This window comes from Artemia sp. Qi Xiang Cuo, chromosome 13 (assembly GCF_049724085.1).
Source record: "Artemia sp. Qi Xiang Cuo chromosome 13, ASM4972408v1, whole genome shotgun sequence".
Taxonomy (NCBI): domain Eukaryota; kingdom Metazoa; phylum Arthropoda; class Branchiopoda; order Anostraca; family Artemiidae; genus Artemia; species Artemia sp. Qi Xiang Cuo.
Window position 1 is genome coordinate 67,139,054 of NC_142806.1, and position 15,858 is coordinate 67,154,911.

A 15,858-nucleotide genomic window follows, 5' to 3' on the forward strand; every position below is an offset into this window, starting at 1 on the left:
AAATAGTAAGAGACGAAACTCAAACAATCAAGTAGCTAACTAAGTCCAATGTATGGAATGGTTTGTTATTTCAGTGATTTACTAACATACTCTTTATTATAACTATATAATTTCGTATAGGCAAGAGGTCGTTCTTTATTATATTACAGATGTAATGGGAAATCTTATACATCACTGTGAATATATGGAGGCATAATTGTCCTTTACTTAGTTTCAGCTTAAATTTGATCATCGAGTCTTTATGTAAACTACATCCAAAGACTATGACGTCATTGATCAATATTGTATATACAAAATTAAGTTTTTCGTGAAAAATATTTCATAAAAAAAATTACGTGCAAAAGGCGCTAGATCTAGAGATTTCCATTAAAATGAGCCATTGAACAACTCTCTACGATGTTCCAGTGCCAAGCTATCTCTGGAAACAAAAGAAAGAAAAAATATCCCGTTTGTGCAGAATAACGTGGTTAAAGTCAATTTTCTTGATTTTCAAGCCAATATATTTTCTTTGTTATTCAAGCCAAAGGGTGGTAAGTTTCCTTTATAGGGGTTTCGGACAAGGTGGTTCTAATGGTGTACTTTTTGTTTTGATCTGACTATTTTTCTAGGAGTTAGGGGTTTTTATATTTCTTAACATTGGACGTGATCGTCTCTTACTAGGTTGCTAGCTACCGCTGCAACCCGGATTTTTTTGCTCTCTCAATTATTACTTCTCGATACGCCTGGTCGGTTGAATACCTTTGTTTTGTTCTCTTAATTATTACTTCTCGATACGCCTGGTCGGTTGAATACCTTTGCTTTTTTCTTTTTAAGTTACTATCTCTGTTGTTTGTGTAGTACTGTTTTTTCAACTTGCGTATAGCTTGCTTTGATCTAACCATTATCTAATCCAGAATGAGAGAATTTACAGTTTTGACTGTTCTTATATACTAATTATGACATCACGGCGTAATGATTTTATTTCATGATGTCATGGCACAATAGTATTATTCCATGACGTCTTCAGAAACAACAATATAATTTCGTGTTTTTCTATTCACATCATAGCTCTAATATAAAACTATGATGACATTCATTATTTATCTAGTAGGGTTTCAGACAAGGTAGTTCTAATGATGTACTTTTGTTTTGATCTGACTCTATTTTTAGGAGTTTTGGGTTTTTATATTTCTTAGCATTGGACTGATCGTCTCTTACTAGGTTGCTAGCTACTGCTGCAACCCAAATTCATATATATATTTATTTATGAGAGGCAGCCTGGCCGAGTGGTCAAAGGCACTGGTGTTAGCCACCAGTCTCTTCGGAGGCGTGGGTTACCGCTACAACCTGGATCTTTTTCAATACAACCCAGATATATAGAATGCAAACCTGATTACAAACAGGAAAAAGCCTACGGTAATTTCTTTTTTGAAATAGTAAGAGACGAGCCTCAAACAATCAAGTAGCTAACTAAGTCCAATTTATGCAATGGTTTTTATTCCAATGATCGTTTTTTAATGTATCTATTTCATTTCTTACTATGGGGCTGGATCGTCTCTTACTAGGTTGCTCGCTACCACCGCAACCCAGATACCAGTTACTATGGGCTATAGTTCGTCCTTTAATGTAATCTATGATAATAAACTGATTACACACAGGAAAAAGCCTACGGCTTTTTCTTCTTTGAAATAATAAGAGACGAGTTTCAAGCAATCAAGTAGCTAGCTAATTCCAATGTATGCAATTGTTTGTTATTCCAATGATCGTTTTTTATTGTAATTTAGGCAGAATGTTGCAGTAGCTGCCACTTTTCTTGATTTTCAAGCCAATATATTTCCCTTGCTGTTCAAGCCAAGGGACAGAAAGTTTACTATACAGGGGTTTCGGACAAGGCGGTTCTAATGGTGTACTTTTGGTTTTGATCTGACTTTTTTTTTAGGAGCTACGGGTTTTTATATTTCTTAACATTGGACGTGATCGTCTCTTACTAGGTTGCTAGCTACCGCTGCAACCCGGATCAGTCCTTTATGTAAACCTTACTAACCTATACTATAGTTCAGTGGTCTATAAATTTAGTATAGGCAAGAGGTCCATCTTTTTCATAACAGTATTTCATACCAAAGCAAACAAAGTACTTGTTTTAGTCTTAAATTTGTAATCTTACTTTAGTTACTATGGGCTGAAGTTCGTTCTTTACTGTAATTTCAGCCATCTCTACAGCCATGATACTATTGGAAATTACATAATCCCTATTTATGTTTCAGTTAACATGGGCAAGGTGTCGTTCTTTATTGTAAATTTGTTCTAAATCATTAGTCTTACAAACACATTTACTAATAACCCTAACAGGCTCGTTTTCGCCATAATTGAAAAACATTACTTTTCCTTCGCTGTTGATAGGTATGCTTGTATATATATTTTTATTGCTGCTACATAAACTGCAATTGCTCCTTCCAAAATTAATATACGAATTTTCTAAGAAGTGCGCCTCCGTATATTCACTGTGTTGTCGAACATTTTCCATTGCATCTATAAACTGTTCCGCAGTTGCCAATCCATACCTTGGAAGCTTTTCATTAAACTGAAAACATTTCTTTTGGATATTACTATGAAGCTTTGCCAAAGAATTTCTAGCCGACTTTTCAACAGCATCCGCTCTTTCAAAGAGAATTTTAATCTGTAATTTTGAATACTTTTCGTGATCCCGATAAAACATGCGTAAAATGTTTCTCAATTTACAAAGATCAGTCTGCATTTTTGCCATCTTCTTGTATTTCTGAATGTAATTTTTCCCTTTGTCCTTATGCGTTCTTCGGTACAACCTCGCAGAGAATTTAATTTTTTCATTATAGATTTTGTCACCCCAGTAACGCTCCTTGATCTTTTGTTTGGCTGTCTCAAGTTTTACTTCTCGATACACCTGGACGGTTGAATATCTTTGCTTTTGGTTTTTCTTATATTGGATGCGGCAATCTTCATCATTGTGATAACTCTCCTTGAACTTTTGTTTGGCTGTCTCAATTTTTGCATGTCTATAATCTTCATCATTGTGATATAATATCTTGCTGTTTTGTTTGATTACTTCTCGATACGCCTGGTCGGTTGAATACCTTTACTTTTTTCTTTTCAAGATACTATCTCTGTTGTTTGTGTAGTACTGTTTTTTCAACTTGCGTGCAGCTTGCTTGATTGAAACCATTATGTAATTATGAATGAGAACATTTACAGTTCTGACGCTTCTTATATAGTAATTATGACGTCACGGTGTAATGATTATTTTTTCATGATGACGTCATAGCGCAATGATATTATTTCATGACGTCTTCAGAAACAACAATATAATTTCGTGTTTTTCTATTCACGTCATAGCTCTAATATAAAACTATGACGACATTCAATATTTATCTAGTAGTGTTTCAGAAAAGGTAATTCTAATGATGTACTTTTGTTTTGATTTGACTCTATTTTTAGGAGTTTTGTTATATTTCTTAGCATTGGACTGATCGTCTCTTACTAGATTGCTAGCTACTGCTGCAACCCAGATTCACATATATAGTTATTTATGAGAGGCAACCTGGCCGAGTGGTCCAAGGCACTGGTGTTAGCCACCAGTCTAACGATGTTCCTCTACGATGTTTCCTCTAACCCTCTACGATGTTCCAGTGCCAAGCTATCTCTGGAAACAAAGAAAAGAGAAAAAAATATCCCGTTTAGGCAGAATGTTGTAGTAGCTGCCACTTTTCTTGATTTTCAAGCCAAAATATTTCCCTTGCTGTTCAAGTCAAGGGACAGAAATTTTACTATACAGGGGTTTTGGACAAGGCGGTTCTAATGGTGTACTTTTTGTTTTGATTTGACTCCTTTTTTAGGAGTTAGGGGTTTTTATATTTCTTAACATTGGACGTGATCGTCTCTTACTAGGTTGCTAGCTACCGCTGCAACCCGGATTTGTTACTATATACTATATATTTCCTATACTATAGTTAAGTGGCTTATAAAATTTAGTATAGGCAAAAGGTCGTTCTTTATTATAAGTTTGAATTACAAAATTAGTATTATTGGTTAGACACCATAAATATTTTTGCAGTTTACATAATAAGTTTAGCGATTCTGGACTGAAAACTAAAATAATTGCAATTATAAGACAATAATATAGAGATACGTACTTTACGGGTTACAAACCAAAAAAAGTTTAGTTCCAGGATACAATAATAACTTTGAACTGAGATGAAAAAAAATTTTCTTCCAGGAGACAAAAAGTAAAACTAATTATAAAATTTTCATGTATTTATGTTGTTTAAATTAAGAACTTACTATTACTGATTAGGCATCATAAATATTTTTGCAGTTTACATAATAATTTTAGCGATTAAGCCAAAAAAGAAAATTTTGGTTCCAGGAGTTCCGGTTACTATTGAGACAAGTAGCTATTATTTTACTAAAGAGTTCATTACCATGAACTGTTTGAATGCTTCAAAATTCAAATATCTTTGAAAAGACTGCAGTAAGAAAATACATCAAAAATGCAATTTTTTTGACAAAATTGATTCTACTTTAAAAAGTATTTTATTTTTAATTACAAAAGTGACTAGATGTTGCAATTTCCTTTAAAATGAGCTATTATACAGCTCTCTATGATTTTCCAGTGCCCAGCTAGCTGAGCAGGAAAAAAAAGCGGAAAGAAAAAAATATCCCTTTTGTGGAGAATAACGTGGTAAAAGTCAATTTTCTTGATTTTCAAGCCAATATATTTTCTTTGTTATTCAAGCCAAAGGGCGGTAAGTTTCCTTTATAGAGGATTCGGACAAGGCGGTTCTAATGGTGTACTTTTTGTTTTGATCTGACTCTTTTTTTAGGAGTTGGGGGGTTTTATATTTCTTAACATTGGAGGTGATCGTCTCTTACTAGGTTGCTAGCTACCGCTGTAACCCGGAACCTCTTATAAAAATAATCAGGCAGCGAGCTAGGTCCATAATTTGTTCTTTAACATAAACTTCCTTAATCAGATGTTTTAATATATCCTGCATGGTCTAGTGGTTGGGATAGCTTGCCCAGTTGGCTCAGGATCAAATCCCGGTGTATGAAATTTTTACTTATTATGATTTCTTAAGGAATATAATTAAAACAATCATCTATAAAATGTATCTTTTTATTACTTCATATAGTATCGGCAACATTTCGTTCCTTAACATTTCACAGATTTTTGTATTATCTGAACATTTAGTTGCTATTCGCCGTGGTTTCTTCTTTACTAGATTTCAGCTCTGTCCAATGAATCTTACTGAGTTCCCGATTATAAAGAACTACATTGATCTTTTATCTAACAATTGGTATCAAAATTCAGTTTTTTAGAGTTTTGGCTACTATTGAGACGAGTCGCTCTTACTATACAGTTCGTTGCACTGCTGGATTTAGTTACTATGTGCCGTGGTTTATTCTGTTCTAGGTTTAGCCATATCCTATGAAACTTAGATAGTCCCTATTTATCATGAACTGTATCGATGCTTTATGCACTTAATGTAATAAGTTAGTCCAATGTATGCAATAGTTTAGTTATTTAAATGATCGTCTTTTAATGTTAACGGATTAAAAATAGAAAAAAAGTTTACGGATTTTTCTTCTTTGGAATAGTAAGAGACGATCCTGAAAGATTCAAACAGCTAACTTTGTCCATAATTTGTTCTTTATCATAACCATCATTAATCAGATATTATACTATATCCTACATAGTCTAGTGGTTGGGATAGCTCACTCTCACCAAGTTGCTTCGAGTTTGATTCCTGGTATGAGAAATATAAGGGTTCTTTTTATTACTAGTTACTAGGGCTACAGTTCGAGCCTTAATGCAATCAGGTGTACTACCATTAGAGAAAGATTCGATAGCTTGAAGCACCTCTTTACTATCAGTTGGAGAGAAAAACATGGATCTGGAATTCTTGCTAGGGTGTACTGACTGGGAGGGGGAACAGGAGTAAGTATTCGGAATATTAGTGAAATAATTATTAAAAGCATCCGGTACTGAAATTGGGTCAATTAATCTACCACTGATGTCCTTAAGGTTAATAGGTTTAGATCTTGAATAGCTCTTCTTTTAAAACATTTCATTTATTGTGGACCAATTTTTTTCCTTTTGTAGTTTCCTTTGCAGTGAGAGATTTTTGAATAATAACGTTTGTTGAATTTCAAGCCAAAATGTTTCCCTTGCTGTTCAAGCCAAGGAACAGATATCTTCCTATATAGGTGTTTCGGACAAGACAGTTCTTATGGTGTAATTTTTGTTTTGATCTGACTTTTTTTAGGAATTAAGGGTTTTTCTATTTCTTAAAATTGGACGTAATCGTCTCTTACTAGGTTGCTAGCTACCACTGCAACCTGGATTACTTGGCTACAAGCTACCGCTGCAACCCAGACATCTATATAATGACTCTTTATAACACTTCAGTTAATATCGGCTACAGATCGTTCTCCAATGCAATTTTAATGTAAACCCGGATTTGATGTGAAATTACAAACAGGAAAAAGCCTATGGCTTTTTCTTAATTGAAATAGTAAGAAACGACCTGGGTAAAAACTATTATTAGGGCATCATTGATTAATCTTTAACATGAACTGCTCTTTACTTTACTATAATACCGCAGGCATACGATTATGAGTTATGTGAAAAAATCAAATATCTTTGAAAAGACTGCAATATGAAGACACATCAAAAGTGCCGTTTTTAGTGGAAAAATTTATTCTCTTTTAGAAATAATTTATTTTAGTTACAAAATATTTTTAACCCAATTAATTTCCTTTAAAATTAGCCATTTAATAACTCTCTACGATGTTCCAGTGCCAAGCTATCTGTGGAAAAGAAAAAAAGAAAAAAAGAAAAAAATATGCCGTTTAGGCAGAATGTTGTAGTAGCTGCCACTTTTCTTGATTTTTAAGCTAATATATTTCCCTTGCTGTTCAAGCCAAGGGACAGAAAGTTTCCTATATAGGGGTTTCGGACAAGGCGGTTCTAATAGTGCACTATTTGTTCTGATCTGACTCCTTTTTTAGAAGCTATGGGTTTTTATATTTCTTAACATTGGACGTGATCGTCTCTTACTAGGTTGCTAGCTACCGCTGCACCCTGGATTACACCCAATAAAATGGCGTAACGAGTCACTTTAAACGAAATAAAAACCAATCTAATTTTAAAATTTTCAGGTGTTTTTCTGGTTTTAATTAAAAAATTAAAATTATTGCTCAGACATCATAAATATTTTTGCAGTTTGCCATTAAATAAAATTATTTTGTTTAAATTTTTCAGGAATTATTTTAGTTTCTAGTATTCTAGCTTAATAAATAATTTTTTTGTTATACACCCCCAAAAATTACTACAATTTACATAATAATGGATAAATGTATAAAAAAAACCTTATTGACAAACACCATTTATCATGAACTATATCGGTCCTTTATGTAATAAAGTAAAAAAAAAAAAAATTTTTCATAGGAAATATAGGACAACAATATAAATACGTACTTTACGGGTTAAGCCAAAAAAGTTTGGTTCCAGGATACAATAATAACTTTGAACTGAAATGAAATAAAATTAATGGCGTAAAAAATTGGCGTAACGAGTCAATTGAAGCAAAAACAAAACCAAACCAATTTTAAAATTTTCTGTTTATTTCTGGTTAGAATTAAAAAATAGAAATCATTGATCAGACACATAAATATTTTTTCACCTTGCAGTTAAATAAAATTATTTTATTTAGAATTTTCAGGAATTATTCTAGTTTCAGTTGACAAATAAAATTTATTTAAAGGAATCAGGCGGCTAACTAAGTCCAATATATGCAATGGTATGTTCTTCGAATGATCGTCTTTTAATGTGTTACGGGGTAAAGTTCATTTTTTAATACAATATAGAATAACACTTTCTACTACAGTGTTATAGAAAAAGGCAGGTTTTTGTAAGAAATTGATTCTTGTAATTATGTTTTTCTTATATTATCATCTTGTCGAAAGATAAGTGTGTATAAATATTGCATTCACTTATTACGTCATTTAGGGTTATAACCTATACATTTATAACGTCATTCATCAAGCTTGCACACGAAAATGAAGTTTTTCTTCAAAATTAATTCTATTTTAAAAACTATTTTATTTTTAATTAAAAAGGGCACTAGATGTAGCAATTTCCTTTAAAATTAGCTTTTGTACAGTTCTCTATGATTTTTCAGTGCCTAGATAGCCTAGCTAGCTCAGCAGGAAAAAATGGAAACCAAAAAAGATGCCGTATTTGCAGAGTATCGTGGCTTCAGCCACTTTTCTTAATTTTCAAGCCAGTATATTTTCCTAGCTGTTCAAGCCAAGGGACGGTACGTTCTCCTATATAGGGTTACGGAAAAGGCGACGGTTCTAATAGTGTACTTCTTGTTTTGATCTGACTCTATTTTTAGGAGTTTTGGGTTATTTTACTTTTAACTATGAGGTGTGATCGTCTCTTACTAGGTTGCTAGCTACCGCTGCAACCCGAATAGTCTGGGGAGACATCAAATGACGTCAAAATTGGAAAATGAAATCACTTAGTACACCAATTTCTCCCTAGATGAGGTGAGAAGGGATAAAAGTACCATTTGTGGTATTATAATAGCATTACACATAATTGAAAAAAATTATGAAATTGAAAGGTCGTGTCAAGCAAAGAAACACACTTAAAAACAAAAGAGAAAATTTTCTCAAGACACTGGAATTCGATTCATTGAAAATTTTTACCCTATGTCCAAGGACCAATCTAAGCACAACACAAGCAAAAATATATCGAAGGAAGATTACATCAAAATGCGAACTTTAAAACTAATAATATTATTACAAAATTTTAAAACAGCCCTAGCATCATTACTTCGCCGAAGTCGTTGAACATCGTTGAGGTAATGATGCCGGGGCTGTTTTAACAGTTTCTTTTAAAAATATTTTAAAAAATTTTTTTAAGAACATATCTCGCATTTTAATGTCAGTTTTTTTTTTGTTTTTTTTGATTGTGTTGTGCTGAGGACGGCCCTTTGACATAGGACCGGAATATTCACTAAATTGAATTCCGTTGTCTTAAGAAAAGGCTCCCGATTGTATCTAAGTATTTCTTCGTCACTACTTACGTCTAGCTTATGGAGAGCAGTTAACCTATGATATCGTTTATTTTATTAGATTAGGTAAAAAACATTGAGTCCTAGTTATACTTTGGTGAAATAATTATGCTGGGGCTGTTTTAAAAGTTTCTACAATCATTTCTGGCTTTAATGTTCGTATTTTAAAGTAAGTTTTTTTTGTTATGTATTTTTGATTGTGCTGTGCTGAGGACGGCCCTTAGACATAGAGTAGAAACATTCACTTAGCTGAACTCGACTGTCTTGAGAGAAAAATTCCCAAATGTATCTAAGTGTGTTTCTTTGTTTGTTATGGAAAGAAAGTGTGGTCTTCGTCGCTATTTAAAGGAATTCCCTATTCATTCAAGTCTTGAGAGACTGAAAATGACGTCAAAATAGGAAAATTTTAGAGCTTAGTATCCCAATTCCATCCAAGCAAGGTCAGAGGAAGATAAAAAAAATCAGAATCTTAATTTTTGCACTATTTGGAGGATTGAGAGGTTGGTTCCTATTAATTATCTATTTTCAAAATACTTTTTTATTACGAAACGTTTTTGACCACATTCATTTCCTTTAAAATTAGGCATTGAAAAATTCTCTGCGACATTCAAGTGTCAAGCTTTACTTGGAAAAGAAAGAAAAAAACATAAAAAATGCCGTTTAGGCAGAATGCTGTAGTAGCTGCCACTTTTCTTGATTTTCAAACCAATACATTTCCCTTGCTGTTCAAGTCAAGGGAAAGAAAGCTTCCTATATAGGGGTTTCAGACAAGGCGGCTCTAATCGTGTACTTTTTGTTTTGATCTGACTCTATTTTTAGGAGTTATGGGTTGTTTCATTTCTTAACATTGGACGTGATCGTCTCTTACTAGGTTTCTAGCTGCTGCTGCAACCCGGATGTAAAACAGAGGTTTCTAGGTGCCGTTGCGACCTGGATATTACTATTTCTGCTTATTTGGGCTTAGGTTTGGTCTTTATTGTAAATTTTACTATGGGGCGTGATCGTCTCTTACTAGGTTGCTAGCTACCCCTGCAACCCGGATGAAGGAACCACAGGATTTCCAAAGGGTCGTATCTCTTCTAGTGGAAGATCTAGTGGCGCTTCATTCTGGTGCATCAATACCTTAGGCATTTTTTTGTATTTTCCCTTAGCTGCTCAGATTCATTTTAAATAATGTGTAATTTCGCATGACCTCATAGATACGAAACAACTTCTTTCCCAGCTTTTCCCCTGCTGTTATATTTTTGTTAATTTTGTAGTTGTCTAACTGCATAGCAACCAGAAATATTTCAATGTTAAACTGAAATGTCAAAATTATGCATTGCCATAATCATCGCTTTTTTCTTAGTATGGATTTTGGTTTAATATTTTTTAAACAAAACGACTAAACGAGTTGATCAAAGCTAAAGGAAAGTAAAACTTCTTTTAAAATTTCAGATATTTCTCTAGTTTCAATTAATAATTTAGAATTGTTGCTGAGACACCATAAATATTTTTGCAGTTTACATAACAAACTTAAATATTCTGAAATGAGAACTAAAATTAAAGAAAATTTATTTAAAAATTGTTTTTGAAAATTTATTTAAAAATTGTACAAGTTCCAATTTAAAAAGTATGCAATAACTTTTAACTGAAAGATGAAAAAAATTATTTTATTTATGTGCCTCCTAAAACATCTAAAATGAGATCCTTTTTATAACTAAATCTATTTCGATTAAGAGAGTAGAATTGGTGCTGAAACATTATAAATGTTTTTGCACTTCATATAATAATCACTTTTTATTAAGTCGCTCTTTATAGTGATTCTTACAAATAAACTGGATTGCCTGTTATTAGTCCGAGTCGAATTGTGCTTGGACTGGCTTATGAAGCAGGCTTGGGCGTTTTTCGTCAACCTGTGGCTTCTATACAAATTCTTGTAGAATTTGATGACTTTGTTTGATATTTTTCTTGTCTGATGTTTTTCTTTTCAACATATCGTGAACAGTAACCTTTTCAATATGATTTCTGCGATACAAATCATCACTCGTGGATTTGTTTCTTTGTTTCCAAGAGACTGATTTGATGTAATTTTGACGATACTCTTCATTGCCTCTGTATTTAATGTTTCTCGGGATTGATGCAGACTTGATAGTATTCAGGCGATAAGCCTCGTCATTTCAGTATTTATTTGTTCTTCGGATTGAGGCAGACTCGATAGTATTCAGACGATAAGCCTCGTCATTTCTGTATTTGATTAACTAAAAAAAACAAGTTTTTTTAACTGAAAGTAAGGAGCGACAATAAAACTTAAAACGAATAGAAGTTATCCCGTATATGAAAGAGGCTGTCCCCTCCTCAACGCCTCGCTCTTTATGCTAATTTTTTTATTATTTACACAAAAGTTGTGAGACAGAGTCAAACTTTAGCGTAGAGCGAGGCGTTGAGGAGGGGACAGCCCCTTTCATATACGGAATAATTTTTGTTCATTTAAGTTTTTATGTCACTCCTTACTTTCAGTTAAAAAAACTTGTTTTTTTAAGTTAATTTCTGATCGTTATTGAATTAATGCAGCTTTGATTTTGGCTCACCGTACATGAATAATTAAAACGAAACTCGCTTATTAATTTTCCTTTTTTGGCTAATTGGCTTTCTCGAAATTTTGTTATGACGTAACTTACGAATTAACTTGCGTAACGAATTTCTATATTCGTTCATTTTTATTGCGTATATTAGGGAGTTCGCTCCCTAGCTCGCTCTTTACGCTAAAGTTCGAATTTTGTTCGAATCACAAACCCCTGAATCACAAAGGCCAATAAATTAGAATAGATAGCTCTTTTGAAAGTACTAAAAAAAACTTTAGCGTAAAGAGCAGGTATTGACTAGGAGCGAATCCCCCATGTACGTAATAATTTCTGTTCGTTTTAAGTTTTAATATTGCTTCTTACTTTCAGTTGAAAAAAACTTGTTTTCTTATTTAATTTCTGATCGTTTTTTACATAATGCTGGGAAATCTGGCGCTCCCTTCATAGAAATGTCCTTTCCCCCGAGGAAATATCCCCCATGGAAAGATCCTCCCCCGTAACCCTTACTCTGACTCCGACCCCCAGTAGAAACAAATTCCTCCTGAAAACGCATATATACTTCCCAATAACCAATACTAGGCTTATATGTAAACAATGGGCAAAGTTTATAACTTGCAGCCCTTCCCCCGGGAACAGTGGGGGATTAAGTCATCCTCAAAGACATATTAATTATATTTTCGACTATTCTGAACAAAAAAGCTATCTCAAAATTTTTATTGGGTGACTTCGGGAAAAAAATCAGCATGGGAGGGGGTCTAGTTGCCCTCCAATTTTTTGGTCACTTAAAAAGGCCACTAGAACTTTTAATTCCGTTCAAATGATCCCTCTTGCGATATTCTAGGACCAATGGATCGATACAATCACCCCTGGGAAAATAAAAAAATATATATATAAAAATAAAAAAATAAACACGCACTCCGTGATCTTTCTTGTGGCAAAAAAACAAAATTCCACATTTTTGCATATAGGCGATTGGAACCTATATAGTAGGGTTCTCTGATACGCTGAATCCGATGGTGTGATTTTCATTAAAGTTTTATGACTTTTAGGGGTTATTTCCCCCTTTTTTCGAAAATAAGGCAAATTTTCTCAGGTATGTAATTTTTTATGGGTAAGACTAAACTTGATGAAACTTGATAAATTTGATGTATATTTGAAATCAGCATAAAAATCTGATTCTTCTGATGTATATATTAGTATCAAAATTCTGTTTTTTAGAGTTGCGGTTACTATTGAGCCAGATCGCTCCTTACTTACAGTTCGCTATCACGAACTGTTTGAGAAATGAACATTTAAACGTAGAACGACCTGGCTCTTTTTCTGTATTAAATAAGAAAAAAACAAGATTTTTTAACTGAAAGTAAGGAGCGACGATGAAACTTAAAACGAACAGAAATTATTCCGTATATGAAAGGGGCTGTCCCCTCCTCAACGCCTCGCTCTTTACGCTAAAGTTTCTTATTGTTCAAAAAATAGAGTTGTGGGAAAGTCAAACTTTAGCGTAAAGAGCCAGGCGTTGAGGAGGGGACAGCCCCTTGCAAATACGGAATAATTTCTGTTCGTTTTAAGTTTCACAAAGACCGTCAATTAGAATAAATAGCTCTTATGAAAGTACTAAAAAATCTTTGCCTTAAAGAGCGAGGTATTGACTAGGGGGGACCCAATCATAATATTTTCTTTTCGTTTTAAGTTTTGATGTTGCTCCTTACTTTCAGTTGAAATTTTTTTTTATTTAATTTCTGATCTTTTTTTAAATAATGCTGGGAAATCCGGCACCCCCTTCATTGCAATGTCCCTTCCAACATGATAACTTCCTCCATTTAAAGATCCTCCCACATAATCCTCGACCCATCCCCCCCCACTACCAGCAAAAATCTCCCTAAAACGTCTGTTTACTTCCCAATAACCAATACTATATGTTAAGATTGGGTAAATATTCATAACTTTCAGCCCTCCCTCCGGGGACTTTGAGGGATTAAGTCATCCTAAAAGACATATTTATCATATTTACGACCATGCTGAACAAAATGGCTATCTCAAAATTTTGATCGGGAGACTTTTGGAAAAAAATGATTGTGGGAGGGGGCCTAGATGCCCTCTATTTTTTGGTCAGTTAAAAAGGGCACTGGAACAGGCACGTACGCAGGAATTTGTTTCGGGGGGGCCAATTTGTTTCGGGGGGGGGGGGGCCAAATCCTTCAAACCCATTATTCTGTGAGAAAAATCAGAAAATTATGGGAAAATGAAAAAAATCGTGAGATTTCGGGGGAGCGGCCTGGCCCGGAGGCCCCCCCTGCGTACGTCCCTGCACTGGAACTTTCAATTTCCGTTTCAATGAGCCTTCCCACGATATTCTATGACAACTGGGTCCCTACAATCACCCCTGGGAGGAAAAAACAACAAACAAAAACGAAAAACAAATAATGACGCATCTGTGATCTTTCTTCTGGCAAAAAAGCAAAATTCCACATTTTTGCAGAAAAGAGCTCTTTAGGGTTTTCTGATACGCTGAGTCTGATGGTGTGATATTCATTAAGGTTTGATAATTTTTAGTGGGTCTTTCCCCCTTTTTCGAAAATCAACCTTGTTTTTTCAGGCACGTAACTTTTGATGCCTGACTAAACTTGACTAAACTTGATGTAACCTATATATTTGAAATCAGCATTAAAATATGATTCTTTTGATATATCTATTGGTATCAAAATCCCGTTTTTTAGAGAGTGTCGGTTACTATTGAGCCGGGTGGTTCCTTACTTACAGTTCGTTACCACGAACTGTTTGATAATATGCAAATATACCAGTGTTCATCTCTATATGTAAATGTACCAGTGTTCAGTTTTATATTGAAATGTACCTGTATTCAGTGCCATATATAAATGCACCAGATTTCAGTTTTATGTGTAGATCCACTTATGTTTATATGTAAATGGCATAATCATCGTTTTATTCTTTAGTTTCACTTCATAGGGTGGTGAAACAGCAATTTCATATGAATTAATACATTCTGTCATGAACTAAATTCCATCATCACGTTTATCTTTTACAGAAGCTGAAATATTACGTTCTTTATTCAAAACGCTCTCAATTGGGAACACTTTTAATTATCCAATACTGTGTTCTTACTCTGTGGTTATATTAATATATGCGCTTCATAGATTCTAAGGTAGGTAAGTACAGAGTTCTAAAACACCAAAACAAAATATTTCAAACACTCATCTTTGCTGGCATTTCGACCGAAACTGCTGGTTCCCAGAAACTGACTTTAAGCTAAATTTCAGAAAATCTAGAAAATCTCACCTGATTCTAGTTCAAGGCACAAAAAATTCGAGGAAGTTGCTGGTTAGCGTTAGATTTCTATGGATTGCTTAAAACTTGCCTGAGCTGCTACCTTGTGGGAAAAAAAATCAAAATGAGACGTTCCCAAATTGGAATGTTGAGCGCCAATGGGTCAAAGTCTAAACAAAACTTCTATTAATAACTTCTCGATTGAAACCATTTATGGTGAACTATATCGATCCTTTATTTAATCTGATCTGATCTGTTATCGATCTGATCTGTTATCGGACTGATCTGGTCTGTTCTCGGTCTGATCTGATGTGTTCTTTTTTTGATGCAAAATTACAAACAGGATAAGGCTATGGATTTTCTTAATCGGAATAGTAAGAGACGACCTGACTACAACCTATGATTATGAAGTCATTGATCAATCTTTAACATGAAATATGCAGTTTTTCGTAGAAAAATCATTTCTATTTTAAAGATTTTTTTTCATTACAAAATATTTTTAACCTCATTAATATCCTTTAAAATGAGTCATTGAACAATTCTCAACGATGTTCCAGTGCCAAGCTATCTGTGGAAGAAAAAAAGAAAAAGATACCATTTAGGCAGAATGCTGTAGTAGCTGCCACTTTTCATGATTTTCATACCATTATATTTCTCTTGTTGTTCAAGCCATGGGACAGAAAGTTTCCTATATTGGGGTTTCAGATAAGGTGTTTCTAATCGTTTATTTTTTTTATTCGGATCTGGTTCTATTTTTAGACTTTATGGGTTTTTGTATTTCTTAACATTGGACGTGATCGTCTCTTAGTAGGTTGCTTGCTGCTGCTGCAACCCGGATCTTATCTGATCTGTTCTCGGTCTGATCTGATCTGTTATCAGTCTGAACTGGTCTGTTCTGGGTCTGATCTGAT